Source organism: Coenobita brevimanus, chromosome 69 (assembly GCF_032717465.1).
Source record: "Coenobita brevimanus isolate Jiangsu-jjx chromosome 69, ASM3271746v2, whole genome shotgun sequence".
Taxonomy (NCBI): Eukaryota; Metazoa; Arthropoda; class Malacostraca; order Decapoda; family Coenobitidae; genus Coenobita; species Coenobita brevimanus.
The window spans coordinates 2,380,436-2,397,684 of record NC_137022.1 but is presented as its reverse complement, the minus strand read 5'-3'; positions in this window follow the sequence as shown (position 1 = coordinate 2,397,684).

Genomic DNA, 17,249 nt, shown 5'->3' with positions numbered 1-17,249 from the left:
GGATGATAACTGGGTATGGAAGGTGAGAGGCGTGAATGTTGAGGGTTGTGAGAGGCAGACTTAAAGAAGACCTGGGATGAAGTCATAGAGAGACCTCAGGGATAAAGGACTGAACAGGGAGACTGCCAGAGATCAAGTAGCATGGGAAGTTGCTATTAGGTGACTAAGGTCAGTGCATGCAAGCATGTTGGAGCCTCTATAAACAATACAAAACTAAGCCAAGCAACTAAGGAGGCAGAGTTGTACCTCTCATCTAAATATCATCAAACAATGCCACCCACAATGCTACCCCCCCTCCCCCCGACATTTTTTTAGGGGGGGGGGGAGTCCAGTTCTGTCAGATGAAAAGTGTACCTATAAAGCTCAGGGTACAAAATTTTCATTACCAGTTGTATGGAAGGAATGTTGTTTAGGCCAGTACCTAAAACGAGGACATCTGTATATGCACTGTCTGTATTTGTGGATATGGGAGCATCTCTTGGCCATTCAGTGAGTCAGACCCTTTGATTTTTCAGCAGATCTTCACTTAGATTTTATAGTACTGTACATTGTGGCCCACATGATCCCACATCCATACTTATATGTACTGTATGTGTGCTGACCATAAGATATTTTTTTTATTTTAATAAATGTTTTAATACTTTACGTAATGGAGTAGACTATTTTTCGCCTTTAAGACGAAGAACAGCTTGAATTTGACAAGGGAGTTGTAGAATTTCTGATATTTTGGAGGTAGTAAAATTAATCACTCATAAAGTCTTTTTTTTTTTTTTTTTTTTTTTTTTTTTTTTTTTTTTTTTTTTGCCGATGAGTGGAGTATTTTTGCGCCTTAAACAAAATATAAAACATGTAACCTGGGGGGGGGGGAATCCATGCTCCCAGTGCAGACAAAAAATTAATTGAAACTCGACATTTTGCTTAGTGGCACATAGTGATGCAGTGTCAGTTATTATTCCCTCTGACAACAACTGTTGCATCTTTTCTTTTGCTACGCCAGTGGTCTCTGCTGCTCTGAACTGTCTACTTCCACCACTGTGGCAGGTGCGTAGCACCTGTTTAGCAGCAAACTCGTCCCTCTCTGTCCAACTTCCTAATGCAAGAGTTAACAGTTATTCCCAGTCCTTCATGTCTGCAACAGGTCAGCCCTGGGACTGCCTTCTTTATTGTTACTGCTTCCAGTCTTCTAAAGGCAATGTGTCCACTGTCTGGGGATCTCTGTATTAATTGCTCCCGAATTTGGCTCGTATCTTTTGTTGGAGGGAACAGCCTTTCAGGCTTTCTATGTAGCCTTTTGTTCCGTCCTTGCATTTTACAAAAGTATTTTTACTTTAAATATATGGGAACCTAACTAAAAAATTGGCTGCGGTAGTGTTCATCGTGTTGGATAGTCAGACCAGTTGCATGGGTATGAAATGGCTGGGTTGGCCAGGAACAGCATACAGATTTTATATTCACTTTATATTAGTTGCGTACTTGCCCCAGACCATGAGTGATAAATTTTAAATTCAGTCTGTCTTGGTTAAGATGCAAATCCCAGTTTATTATATGATCAAGAAATTAATAAGGGATGTAAACTGTAGGAAGCTGTTTATAAGAACAGATGATGACCCTGTATTTTTTTTTTTTTTTTTTTTTTTTTTTTAAGAACAGTCTTAAAGGCGAGAAATGTTACTTCTTGTTGTATATATAACTTGTGGCCTTATTTATCATCACTGGATTGGAAGTTGTTTTTTGTAAAGACTTAATGATATGGCGGCATTCCACATGAGTCTAGTTAGAAATGGTAGGTCATTCTTGCCTTTACCTCCAAAAATTAGAACTGGGAGACAGGATGAGATGGAGGGCTGCAGTGGAGAGGATAGTGAATTAACTAGGAAAGTGGATGTGAGTGAGGTGGAAGTGGAGACCAAGGATGAGACCGAGCAGTGGCGTAGAGAGGTATAAGAGAGAGGATGGTGCAAGTTGGGGGGGATGGAGAGAAGAAGTATATAAGAGGGGGGAATGTAAGCTGGGGGAATAGAGTAGGAGATTAACTAGGAGAGAGTATGTGAGCGAGGTGGAGACCGAGGATTAGATGGAGGGATGGAGTCGAGGGGTCTATGAGGGAGGGAGGGGGGGGTGTAAGTTAGGAGGATGGAGAGTGAGACACTAAGTGTGTATGTGAGTGAGGTGGAGGGATGGAGTAGAGAGGGGTATGTAAGATAGGGGAGGACAGTGAAATGGCAGGGGACAGGGCAACATGGAGGTGATTTATGAGTGGCCACCCCTTACAGAAGGAAGAGTCGGGCTGTAGATATTGATAGCTTGTCCACACCTGCATTCTCAGTTATAGTAATACAGCCATGAGTTATATATCTGTAAAGATTTATTTGTTTGCTGAGATTATACTCTGAACTTTAACTTGGCCTAAAATCTTTCCAACCCGAATTAAGAGTTGTAATTGTAGAATCTTAAAACCTGATGCTAGTGACATACTGTGAAAAGGATTTTGAGCCATAGCATTACCTTTTTATGCCTCGAGTTATGTGAATGAGCTGAAGAATGAAAAATTTGGCCAAGTTAGTGAAGAGTATAAAAGTGTTACATTCAGTGGAATGATTTTGTTGGATATTTAACATGCATCACAACCAATGCATGTTAGTATCTTTCAACCCTTTCAGTATCACGATGTCTTTTCTCTTTATTGGAGCTATGTCCGAGGTGATTTTATTCAGGTTTATTGTTGCTGCTGCCACACAGTTTTACTCAGCTTAGGAAGGATTTCTTGTCATGCCCTCCTTTCCTGGCTGTGGCCTACCTTGCACCCATGCTATACCCAGCCATGCCTTACCCTTCCAGTATAAGGTCACCCGCTTGCTATACTCAACCATGACCTCCCATACCAGCCCTGCAGGGTACCCCTGCAGTATATCACCCCCTTTAACTGAGCAAAATCATTTGATGTCAGCAGGAATTGCCCTTATGTTGAAAGGGTTAATTGGCCCTACTCAGTCCCTTGATATATGCCATTTTGACTGTCATGCATTGCTCATTTTTTTTAATGCTATGGGAGTAATTGCTGAAACTGTAGCATGTCAGATGAGTAGGATGCAATTTTTGTGTATGAAAATATTTTGTATTGATCTTTAACATGCATTAATGCAAACACAGGCTGCTTGGTTGCACAGAGTGTTTAGCAATGCATGTTAATCAGCCCTTCTCATCCTTTGTTGATGCCATGTTTACTTGTATAGCTCTGCTCGGCTTTAGCTGGGCAGAGCAATACAAGACATGGCATATACAAAATGATGAGCAGGGCACGCTCTTGGAAGCATTTTAGGGGAGGGCACCGAACCTATCTCGATAAATGGGCCACGAAAATACTGACTGGCAACCCTCACAGCTTGGGTTACCAGTCCGTATTTCTCTGGCCCATTTATCGAGATAGGTTATTTTTTGACATCCACCACTCTTGTGTATATCTAATGGAAATAAAACCAATGTATTATTACAATGTCTTTACTATATACCTTTTCTTTACATATATATTTATTTTACATATGTTTTTAAATGTGGACTTTGAAAAAATATCAAAGGGAATAATACCAAGACATATATGAATAGTACGAAGGAGACATCACTTCATACTATTCATATATGTCTTGGTATTATTCCCTTTGATATTTTTTCAAAGTCCACATTTTCACATTATGGAGAACTTATGAACATGCAAGAGCCGAACAGGAACATATATTCACACGATACAATTCTGCTTCTGGTCTAATAACTATAGAAGCAAAGAAACAAATACAATAAATGAAATACATAAAAAAAAACTAAACACATTAACATATGTGGAAAGGCAAGGGAGGGAAGACAAGAACAGGGCCAGTTCCAGGGCTGAGGAAGGAAAGCACAACAGAGAAAGGTGAGTGTGGCACATGAAGGGCAGGGCAAGAAAAGCAGGACACAGCAGGGATGGAAGAGCAGCAACAGCATAGCAGGGGAGGACGGACAAGTCAGTGACAGGAGAGGTACGAGACAGCAAGACAGATTAAGAGATGACAGGATTGGCAGGGAAGGGGAGACATGCCTCTGTATTGCAAGGGTGCAGGGAAGGGGGAGGACACTGCAAGGGTGCAGGGCAGGACAGGTTAGTGATGGCAGGGCAGAGGAGACATGGCTGGGCAATGAAAGGGTGCAGGGGAGGGTATGACTCTCCTGCAGGGGAGGGTATGACTCTACTGCAGGGGAAGGTATGTCAATGATGGCAAGGCAGCAGTGCACGGGGGGAGGGATGGCAAAACTGAGTAGGAAAAGGGTGCAGGGCAAGGATGCAAAGCAAGGATGCAAGGAATGGCAGGTCAAAGTAGAGAAAGGAACAAGGCAGTGTCAGGCAGTGGGCAAGGCAGTGTCAGGCAAGATAGGAGAGTAGGTGGGTTGCAGGGTGGTGGTGGTAGGGTGGGTTGCAGGGTGGTGGTGGTGGTGGTAGGGTGGGTTGCAGGGTGGTGGTGGTGGTGGTAGGGTGGGTTGCAGGGTGGTGGTGGTGGTGGTAGGATGGGTTGCAGGGTAGTGGTGGTGGTGGTAGGGTGGGTTGCAGGGTGGTGGTGGTGGTGGTGGTGGTAGGGTGGGTTGCAGGGTGGTGGTGGTGGTGGTGGTGGTGGTGGTGGTGGTGGTAGGGTGGGTTGCAGGGTGGTGGTGGTGGTGGTGGTGGTGGTAGGGTGGGTTGCAGGGTGGTGGTGGTGGTGGTGGTGGTGGTGGTAGGGTGGGTTGCAGGGTGGTGGTGGTGGTGGTGGTAGGGTGGGTTGCAGGGTGGTGGTGGTAGGGTGGGTTGCAGGGTGGTGGTGGTGGTGGTGGTGGTAGGGTGGGTTGCAGGGTGGTGGTGGTGGTGGTGGTGGTGGTGGTAGGGTGGGTTGCAGGGTGGTGGTGGTGGTGGTGGTAGGGTGGGTTGCAGGGTGGTGGTGGTGGTGGTGGTGGTAGGGTGGGTTGCAGGGTGGTGGTGGTGGTGGTAGGGTAGGGTGGGTTGCAGGGAGGTGGTGGTGGTGGTGGTGGTGGTAGGTAGGGTGGGTTGCAGGGTGGTGGTGGTGGTGTTGCAGGGTGGTGGTGGTGGTGGTGGTGGTGGTGGTGGTGGTGGTAGGGTGGGTTGCAGGGTGGTGGTGGTGGTGGTAGGGTGGGCTGCAGGGTGGTGGTGGTAGGGTGGGCTGCAGGGTGGTGGTGGTAGGGTGGGTTGCAGGGTGGTGGTGGTGGTGGTAGGGTGGGTTGCAGGGTGGTGGGGGTGGTGGTAGGGTGGGTTGCAAGGTGGTGGTGGTGGTGGTGGTAGGGTGGGTTGCAGGGTGGTGGGGGTGGTGGTAGGGTGGGTTGCAAGGTGGTGGTGGTGGTGGTGGTAGGGTGGGTTGCAAGGTGGTGGTGGTGGTGGTGGTGGTAGGGTGGGTTGCAGGGTGGTGGTGGTAGGGTGGGTTGCAGGGTGGTGGTGGTAGGGTGGTGGTGGTGGTGGTGGTGGTAGGGTGGTGGTGGTGGTGGTAGGGTGGTGGTGGTGGTGGTGGTGGTAGGGTGGTGGTGGTGGTGGTAGGGTGGGTTGCAGGGTGGTGGTGGTGGTAGGGTGGGTTGCAGGGTGGTGGTGGTGGTAGGGTGGGTTGCAGGGTGGTGGTGGTGGTGGTGGTGGTGGTAGGGTGGGTTGCAGGGTGGTGGTGGTGGTGGTGGTAGGGTGGGTTGCAGGGTGGTGGTGGTGGTAGGGTGGGTTGCAGGATGGTGGTGGTGGTGGTGGTGGTGGTGGTGGTGGTAGGATGGGTTGCAGGGTGGTGGTGGTGGTGGTGGTGGTGGTAGGTTGGGTTGCAGGGTGGTGGTGGTGGTGGTGGTGGCAGGGTGGTGGTGGTGGTGGTGGTGGTGGTGGTGGTTGTGGGTTGCAGGGTGGTGGTGGTGGTAGGATGGGTTGCAGGGTGGTGGTGGTGGTGGTAGGATGGGTTGCAGGGTGGTGGTGGTGGTGGTGGTGATGGTGGTGGTAGGATGGGTTGCAGGGTGGTGGTGGTGGTGGTGCTGGTGGTGGTGGTGGTTGTGGGTTGCAGGGTGGTGGTGGTGGTGGTGGTAGGATGGGTTGCAGAGTGGTGGTGGTGGTGGTGATGGTGGTGGTAGGATGGGTTGCAGGGTGGTGGTGGTGGTGGTGCTGGTGGTGGTGCTGGTGGTGGTAGGATGGGTTGCAGAGTGGTGGTGGTGGTGGTGGTGATGGTGGTGGTGGTGATGGTGGTGGTAGGATGGGTTGCAGGGTGGTGGTGGTGGTGGTGGTGGTGGTGATGGTGGTGGTAGGATGGGTTGCAGGGTGGTGGTGGTGGTGGTGGTGGTAGGATGGGTTGCAGGGTGGTGATGGTGGTGGTGGTGGTGGCAGGGTGGGTTGTAGGGTGGTGGTGGTGGTGGTGGTGGTGATGGTAGGGTGGGTTGCAAGGTGGTGGTGGTGGTGGTGGTGGTAGGGTAGGCTGCAGGGTGGTGGTGGTGGTGGTGGTGGTGGTAGGGTAGGCTGCAGGGTGGTGGTGGTGGTGGTAGGGTAGGCTGCAGGGTGGTGGTGGTGGTGGTAGGGTAGGCTGCATGGTGGTGGTGGTGGTGGTAGGGTGGGTTGCAGTGTGGTGGTGGTGGTGGTGGTAGGGTAGGCTGCAGGGTGGTGGTGGTAGTAGGGTGGGTTGCAGGGTGGTGGTGGTGGTGGTTGGGTAGGTTGCAAGGTTGTGGTGGTGGCGGTAGGGTTGGTTACAAAGTGGTGGTGGTGGTAGGGTGCCCTACAGGGTGGTGGTGGTGGTGGTGGTGGTGGTGGTGGTGGTAGGGTGGGTTGCAGGGTGGTGGTGGTAGGGATGCTGGATGCGCAGTAAGGTGAGCAGGAGGAAGAAGGAAGAAGAAATGAAAATGAAGGGGAAGAAACAGAAGAAGGAGTACGAGAAGAAGGAGAGGGAGTGGAAGGATGCAGGAAGCCTAACACAATACATAACTAAAAACATGAAATATTAAAACACACAGAGAATACCACTCATCAGCTTTGCAGTATAATGCCAACAAGAGGTATCATTAAGCTTCATATCTAGAAATGGCTTGTTAGATGATAATAATAATAATAATAATAATAATAATAATAATAACTCACTGTGAAACCCCTATCAGTAATTCCTCATTTAAGATACTTTCACTGAGCACAGTTTCTCTTAATTTGTCAGTCAAAATACAGTTTTCACATAATGTACTTCTTAATTAATCTCAAAACTGTGCTATGAATGATCGAGGTTAAGTCAACTAAAAATATTACTAATTTAAATTCTGCATTAATAAATACAATATTTTCTTATTAGCTGCTGCCTTGAATATGATCCTTAAATACTTGAGAAAAAATCCTTCTTGCTGGGAGCTAACCCAAACTTAAAGCAATGTTCACTAATCAGCAATATACAGCAATACATATCAATGATTAAATATGGAATTACTTTTTGCTGGCATTATACATAAAAGGAAACTCACAGTTTTTACAAATTCAGAGTCTAATAATGTGGAAAATATGCCACAGGATCTCACATGAATGTGTTTAAATATGTTTCAGTCCTATGCATCAATATATTGAGGTGCTGCAATTTAAATTCAGAGTGCATGAAGGGCCTGTAGAAGCCATTCAGTAATTTTGTACAGCTCATATTGTATCGTCCATAAAGGCTCCAACATGCATGCATTGGCCTTGGTCACATAATGGCAACTCTCCATGCTGCTACATCTCTGGCAGCCTCCATATTCAATCCCTTATCCCTAAGGTCACACTCTATGACCTTGTCCCAGGTCTTTTTCAGTTTGCCTCTCACCTACCCTTGACATTCATACTTCTCACACTCTGCACCCAACTGTTATAAAAATGTGGTGCTGGGGAGACACCTTCATGTGGTGGCACTGATATAACCTGGCCATGTCCAGTGAAATGGGCCGGACGCTCATTCACCGACTATTCAAACCCCTGGACTCCTGACTCTGCCTCACAGGTCTAACCATCTGCACATATTTTTCTCTACTTCATAATTATCAACTCCATGACTTCCCCCATTCCACATCAACACTAATGCAATACCAGCTGGTGTCCTCAATGCAAAAGATCCCTCAAGGCTAAACAGACACAGGACAACCAATGGACTCTCAATCATGAAAAACACGAACATATAAACATCATAAACAACCACCACACCCCAAAATGACCTCCACACAGACTTATGAGGCTGCCTCCACCCCCGGCCTCACTATGTACCTCTTCACAATAAGTTAGTTCATTTTGATCAGACAGAACTGGACCAACCCCATGAAACTTAGCGAACCTGAGTTGAGAAAGGAATCAGTCTCCTTGGTTACTAGTTAAACTGACCCTCCTGTCTTACTCCACTTTGTCTGAGGAAAATACAGGTATATGCATTACGGCCATTCAAACCACCATCGAAGTAGCACTAGATCTCTCACTTCACCATTGCCATAAATTAAATAGCAACCTCCATCCAAATGAAATGTGAATGGAACTGCATTAGTGTGTAATTTTACCTTTGTTTTTTTCCTATCAATATTTAATACTGTATGCACTCAATGCCCGGCCACAATAGCCATTCAAAATCTAGATCACTACATAAAGAGCCTCAACAACATCCCTCTTCCTCCTCTACCCACCACAACCCTTCCCTCTTCCTCCTCTACCCAACATAACCCTTCCCTCTTCCTCCCCTACCCAACACTACACTTCCCTCTTCCTCCTCTACCCAACACAACCCTTCCCTCTTCCTCCTCTACCCAACACAACACTTCCCTCTTTCTCTTCTACCCAACACCTTACACAAATTTTTTTTCCCTACCTAAACGACCTCCATCCAAAAGGGACAGTGTTGTGAAAAGCATATGATATTACTTCACAGCACAGGTCACAGGTCCCGATCACCTGCCAATGGCTATGGTCATCATTCATCTTTTTTTTCCAAACTTTATAAAACTTTATTTATGATCATAATTCAGACTGTGGAGAAGCTAAAACAAGTATCTGTGCATACTACATGAGAGCAAATATGAAACCATGGACAATACAGTACATATTTTGAATACAATGTCTGCTACGGCTGATGCCATTTTTTTTTAATGCATGATAACTCAGGTCTTGGGGCTTGCCAGGCATTTTTTTTTTTTTTTATGCATCCAACTCTGTGCACAGGCTTTAACAACTCAATCTCTGAGACTCAGTAGTCCTCTGATGTGTTATACACCTTCATATGACATCACTTTGGCACAAACACCCACTGTCCATATTGATAATATGCCAAGGCTGTCTCACACATGACCAGTGTATTGATACTGGTGGGGTGTTTTTTCCATATGTCAACATTTTGGTACAAACACCCATCTTCTATTCTGAATACTGTACATAGTAGAACTGTGTCAGAAAAGACCAGTGTCTTGGTAAGAGTGGGGGTGTTTTTAAGACATGTTGGTGGGTCTTATGGTAGATCAGTAAAGTCTGTTTAACAAAATTCACATCCTTAAACTGTCCCCTGGCCCAGCCGGGATTCTAACCTGCATCCACTGGGACAGCAGACCACCTCTCTACCAGCTCAGCCACTGCCTTCCCTGGCTTCCTACCTCCAGCCTGACATCCATCACCTTCAGCAGGTACTTCAAGGTGCCATCTCACTTCAGCCTGCAAAAGAAAATCATCATAATTATCATTATTGTCACTATCGTCATTGCCATCATCATTGTCATCATCATCACCATCATCTGTTAACAGGTGAAAGAAAATCATCACCATCCTCTATTAACCTGTGAAAGAAAATCACCATCATCATCATCAATCACCATCAGGAAGATCATCCTGGCTAAAGTGGCTAACCAGAGTTCCAGAGCCTTTGTAAACAGCCGTTCAGTCACAAATGCACAGAGAAATATATTTAAAGCTCTAACATATGATGATATTCTATGTGGTTTTGAAGATATCATAACAAGTCTTCCTTAGCAACAGCTCTAACATATTGTGATATTCTACTGTATGTGGTTTTGGAGACACCTTAGCAACTTATTCTGCATATTACACCTCTATATGCTCTTGCATGTTATTACTACAAACTGGGGAGAATGAGAAGCAGACTAGAAGAGCATTTAAGAGTGAGGAGGAGGGGAAGACCAAGGAATGAAGTGGAGAGAGATATGAGAGAGATGTTAGTTAGATGGTTGGCGGCCTAATGTCAGAGGTCAGGGTGACATAGAGGCAATTTGTCTGTGGCCACCACTTGCAGTATTAAGGCATCAGTCAACAGATAGCTAAATAGATATCAGCCTCTACCAGGTTGATTCATTGCAAAGCAGTTCACCTCCCCTAAGTCAGTTTTATAATCACTGTAAATTGTATCTCACAGGAGGCTTGCAGTTAGCCTGTGCAAAACTTCACTGTGCCTCATACGAAGTTGGCAGCAAGGCATGGTTTAACACAATATGCTGTATACAGCATTCAAGAAATTGGTAAGGTGTAATATGGAAATTAAATCACTAAGAGAGGCCATGATGCCTCTTATGCCACTAATAATACGGCCCAGGGTTGTGAGTGACAGCTTTCAACATTCAGGCTGCTATGACTCACTCTGATGATTTAAAAAGCATGGCAACAGGTGGAACAGAAGGCTACAGAGGGTTCATGGTGACAGTTTTAACACTCAGACTCCTATAACTCACCTCAGGTAAACAAAATCACAAGGAATACAATACCAGTAATAGAGTTGTCCACGTTAATGGTGGCAGTCTTAACACTCATGCTCCTATGCCTCACTCTTCGTTGAAAACCAAATGAAATCTACAATATAACGTAATACACGTACAGAGTTCTCCCGGCCACAAAAGGGTTACCCTGTACTGAGCTGCAGACTTCATACAAGGCACAATGAAGGTCTGCTAGGGACACACTGCCAGCCACAACTATCTATCTATCTATCTATTGCCAGACGCCTTAATCCCATAAGGGGTGGCCACAAACAAATCGCCTCCATGTTGCACTGTCCCCCACCATTTCAATGCCCTGCTCCCAGCTCACACCCCCTCTCTCATATACCTCTCCACTCCATCCCTCCATCTCATCCTTGGCCTCCCCCTCCCTCTCTCCTCCTCCACCTCACTCACATACACTCTCCTTGTCAGTTTCTCACTCTCCATCCTCTCCACATGGTCAAACCAGCCACATACGAGGTAAAATTTACACAGATTATAAAACACTGACTCAGGGGAGGTAAACCACCTTATAAAGAGTCAGTCCAGCAGGGGTTAATGGTACCAGTAGTAACACTGGCTACTAGGACTCAGCTGTATAAAATCGAATGGCATCTGCTAGCAGAGAATATTAGATAGAGCTACCCAAACCATAAGAGAGTTAATGGTGCCAGTATTAACACTCAGGCCTCTGTAACTCACTCAGCTGAACAAAATAATATGCCATCAAATGGAATAATATAAGCTGGTTCATGGTGACAGTATGAACACTCTCAGGCTCCTAGAACTTGCTCTCAGTTGAATAAAATCATATGGCATCACCTGAAACTGAATGCAGGAGTTGCCCCAGTGATGGAAGGTTAATGGCACCAATATAACTCTCAGGCTCCTATAACTCTCTTAGCTGAATAAAATGTTACAGTACCAGGTGTAAGAGAATACTAGATTTGTTCCTAGTGGGAGGGGTTAAGTACTGAGAGAAGGAAGATGTCATCATGCTTGCCCTATTATAAATTAAAATGAAAAAAAAGTCTCAGTGACCTAATAGTACAGTAAAGTTAACCCATTTTATCTGAGAGATGCTATACTGTTTATATCTGATGGAACTGGGCCACTCACAGCTTAAATACTATTTCATGGTTGCAAGGAATTTATTGAGCCTTTGTTATGAAGTAGGAATGAGTCTCCTTGGTTACTATACTCTTTGTACTCAAACCTGGCCTAAAATTGCCATCTCTTCATCTTGAATGCTGAGTTGTAGCAAGAGATTACTAATACAATATGATGATAGTCAAGAGGAAGTGCTAGAGATTACTACTACCGGTACATTATGATGCTGGTCACAAAGAAGTGCTATGAGAAGGAAGTAGAACCACAGATCACTCTTAAGCAGGAAACATTCAGCCACAACTACAGTCAAAGCTCAGGCAGCAAATCCTGTTACATTATTCACTTCACATTCTTTCTTTCCTTCTTTCTCTTCCCACAATTTCTGGCAAGTACTGGGAAGCAGCTCACTGTTTGGGGGGCTTGGTTTAGTTTCCAATCCAATTAAAACATCAGCTTGGCCATGGCTATCCTCAATGCCTTTATGTATGGTATGTATGTATGAATGCTCTGGTATGTATTTTTCTAGTAACTGCTGGGAAATAATTAGCTGGTTTGGGCACTTGGTTTAGTTTCCAGTCTTAAAAAAAAAAAAAAAAAAAAAAAAAATGTACCTTGACCAACCTCAATGCAGGGACTTCATAAGAGGAAGACTGGTGTCATGCTTATGTACCAGGTATGTAAGTATCTATATATGTATCCAGCAATTGTTTAAGTAAGTAGCTGGTTTGGGCACTTTGTTTACCTTCGTTAAAAAAAAATAAATAAATAAATAAACTATGTGGATCAATAAAGCAGAAACATGGCACCATTTTTATGTAGCTATGTATTTACCTAGAATTAAGCTCATACTGTCCTGTCTCCATATCTACTTTTAATAACCAATTTAGTTTTAAACATATGGATGGCCTTTGCCTGCACCATCACCTCGTTCAACTCATTCTAAATATATATACTTCAGTGGGAAACTCAGATTTTTTCACATCACTGAGACATCTGATTTCCCTCAATTTGAATTCATGCCCTCTTGTCCTTCCATCACCCACAGTAAAAAGATCCTCTCTGTTCAGTCATTCTAGACCTCTTACCCCTTTGTACATCATAATCAAGTCTCCCCTCTCTCTCTCTCCCTTCCTATAATGTGGGTAATTTTAGCTTCTCCAGTCTTTCTTCACAGCAAAGCTCTCACATGTCTGGAATCACCATCTTGGCTATCATTTGTACCTTCTGCAGTTTACTGTTTTTTTTTTTTTTTTTTTTTTTTTTTTTTTTTTATAAATGTGGTAACTATATCTGCTGCATACTCAACTTTTGGTCTTATCATGGACACTGTACTCTCTCTCAACCTTTCCTCATCCATCAAATCAAAAGCTTCTCTCATGTTTGTCAAAAGTCTATATGCCCCTCCAATAATCCTGTTTAGTTTTCTTATTGCAGGTTATCCTGTATGATTACCCATACATCCTTCTCTTCCTTTGCTTTGATCATTTGCTCTTTTCCTATTTTGTGCATGTAAGAATACATTAATGTATGTATTATGTATGTACCAGGTATGTATGTTTCCAGCAACTGTTGAAAGTTATCAGCTGGTTTTGGCACTTGGCTTAAGCTTTCAGTCCACAGAGAAACAGCAGTTGTACCATGGTTAACTCTGACATGTATATACTGTATGTATGTATGTATCCAGCAACTACTGTGAAGGAATTAGCTAGTTTTGGCACTTGGTTTAACTTTAAGTTCATTACAAAAATTAAAAAATAAGATAAAGTACCCTGTCTAACCTCAATGTAGGGATGTGTTAAGATGAAACAGCATCATTTTTATTATTTTACTCAGCTTAAGAAATGACCCCCAAGATGTGAAGGGATTATTTATGGTTGTACTGTATTAAACACCAAACAATAATTTCTTTTAAGCTAAAAAATGAAGAAAAAATATAAACACAATGAAAAATAAAAACTACCACTAAACTATAGGGGTTAATTAAGCTTGCATTTAACACCTAAAAAAATTTGACTGATAAATAAAGTACATAAATAAAATCTCAACAAAGCAAGAATATAATACAGTATGGTACCTTCACCTTTATATGGCACACATTTTCATCCTCCTGCAGCCTATCTCACACGGCTAAGGAGCAGAAAAAGGCAATGCTATGACCTACATCCCTACCACAGCACTTCTTCTTGACTTGTCTCCTATTCTAGTAATTACAGCTCTACAATGGCTGAAAATTGGAAATGTTCCTTTTTTTTACTCAAAATTAGCCCAAGAATTACCTCTGAAAGTTTCTCTCAAATTTTCCAGGGCATCTTATACAATGTGACCTCAGGGATGGAGGACCGAATAGAGGCTGCCAGAGATCGAGCAGCATGGACAGCAACCATTAGGTGACTATGGCTAACGCATGCATGTTGGAGTCTTCATAAATGAACAAACAAATGAACTTTGTATTAAGAAACGGTGCACCCTGAATACTGAACTTTTCCCTTAATGTGATAATGGATGCCCTTTGCTGAGTCAGATGGGAAAGGATGGGTGCAATGGAGACCAGGAGGTAAAGCAAATGAGGTACCTGAGGGTGGAAAGGGTAAGTAGTGACGAGACAATAAATGATTTCCCAGCACCTCACCATGAGAAGGATCCTGGCAAGGCAGTGTCTACAAGATGGTGCCTGATCCCTATACGGTGTATATATGTACTGTACCTGCTGAGTGGCCCGACCATTACTGAAGCAGTTGCTTACCTGTGGTCGATGGGTCTCAGACAGACTGGGATTTAACAATAAAACAAAGCCTTTTTTATCTACTCCTCTACTAGGGGTATGTCTAATGCCACAACAACATTTTAACTTAAGGTGTTATGGTGACGGCACAACCATAACAGCCATTGATTATTCGATTTGCAACTAATTCATCTTTTCTCACTGTCCCCACTAATTCACAAAAACTTACCCGCATCTCAAGTCATCTTCATGCTGGCTGCCAATACCATTTTCACTTTCACACGAGGAAACCGAAGTCACGTTAAAACCCAGTGAGCCAATGCCATATCCCTCAAACGTGAAGGAAGGAAGGGGGGAATATCTGCTTTATAATTGGCGATGAGGCTTTGAAATGCAATTTTTGGGTGCTACATTGTAAATTTAAGGACAAATAAATGAGTCACAGGCAATGCAATTAGAGAACTCACCTACGCTTTCACTGTCAAATTAAGTGTCAATATGTCTGCCGTTTGCTGGCCGATCAGCTGGTGGGACGTGTTTTGTAATCCTAATTTTGGCTCCTAAAACTAATAATTCCAAACACAAAATACGAGTATTTGTCTTAGAATATTAATTACAATCAACAAGTTACACGGAATTATCCTGTCCTACGCAAAAAGCGCTGATACTTTGAAGAATAACAAAACCAAGACTGCACAAGTCACCACAAATGCTAACTACCCAGTTTTTAAAGAAATGAAAAATCTAAATAACAGATTTAAAATATGTTGTACCATATATCATCAACAGAGTTTTTAATATCTCAATTCCTTAAAAAAAAAAAAAAAAAAAAAAAAAAAGCTGCCTAAACCTCATACCAATTAATCTGGCAACACTGCTCCTGCCGACATTCTGATTGGCTGGAGGTGTTTGTTCGATTTCGTTGTAACTTAAACCGATAGTCTCTTTATTATCAAATGTGATACTGAGCTTGTCGACAATATAATCGTCAAAAGCAATAAGAAATCCGTTAGATACTTAACAACAATGAAGTTTTCGTAGGAAGATAGAGATATGAGTCAACAAAGTATTATAAGTCCAAGTCAAGGTCAGCATTCGAACAATTCCTTTAAATCTGACACTCCGTAATATAACAGTAAATTAAGGAAACTTGCTTAATCTAAGCGTTGGTATAACACATATAAATTTTAAGATCAGTCCGTACTGTGATAATAGTGGATATAATTATAATGAAATAGTTTTCCTTTAGCCTACTTTGATTTTTCGCGATTTTTTCAAACCTCCCTTCCCACAGAACTCGTCTTTTCATTAGAATTTTTAATTATTCAGAGTTGTGGCACGATTTAAGGGTGCGGACTGATCTTGAAATTTAAATGTGTGTTATGCCAAAGCTTAGATAAAGCAGGTTTCCTTAATTTTGTTATATTATGGAGTGTCGGAGATTTAAAGGAATTGTTCGAATGCTGACCTTGACTTGGACTTATAATACTTTGTTGACTCAATATCTCTATCTTCCTACGGAAATTTCATTGTTGATAAGTATATAACGGATTTCTTATTGCTTTTGACGATTGTATTGTCGACAAACTCAGTATCACATCAGATAATGAAAAGAGTATCAGTTTTAGCAACAACGAAATCGAACAAACACCTCCAGCCAATCAGAATCTCGGCAGGAACAGTGTTGCCATACATGCCTGGCCAGATTAATTGGTATGAGGTATAGTGAGCGAGTTGCTGCCCCCTCCACTGAGTTTCAAGGATAGGCTAGACAAAGCATATAACAAAGTAAGGATAGGGTATAATAAAATCTCCTAATAGCCAGTATTAATCATTCTTTTTCCTTCTCAGGTCTCACTACAATAGTTTCTTTTCTCCTTTCACACTTACCATGAATAAAATGTCCACGCCACTTTTTCTATACAGTACCGTGTGGTGTTCCTTCTTTTTCCTGCCGGCTTCGGCTGGAGGATTTGGTAGATGGGGAAGTGCCTTCTACTTTTCCATCCTTGTCTTATTCTAGTAGTTTAGTAACTCCTTTTTGTTGGAGTTGCCTAGCGTGGGCCAACTGGTCTATCCTCTCTTCTTATGAACACCTTTTAACAAAGTCAAGTATCAATTTTACCTCTGCTTTTTACTGTGAGGTGTAAAGTAAATCAGTGCAATCTTGCTTTCCTGTGTAAGCCATGGAATAAGAGAGAGAGAGAGAGAGAGAGAGAGAGAGAGAGAGAGAGAAACTTCCTCACATTCCCTGAAGAAGAGCAAAGGCTGGCCCCCTTATTAATTCGTACCCCCCCTCCCAAAAAAGGAGGGGGCTGACCCATCCCTTCCCCCTTCCCTCTCTCGAATAGGTCAGTGGTAGCACTCGTGCTTCAGGATCGTAGGATTGCAGTTTGAGCCCGTACCAAGGCAGCATATATCTGGAGAAAGATGTAACGCTCTCTCCTTGCCCTGCAGGGTTATATAATCCACTGGTCCTGGCTTGAGGGATTCACCACCCTCTCTCAAAAAAAAACGGGGTTCACCCATCCAATTCATCCCCAAGAGGGGTCTGCATTCTTTCTCCCACAAAAAGAGTGGAGCCTGTCGTTCCCTTTTCGCCCAAAGACTCAAAAGAGGTAGCTGTCCCCTCCATTATATCCCTCAAAAGAGGTCTGGCCAGTATACTTTCCCCCCTCCACCCATAAGTTTGGGCTGGCACCCTTTA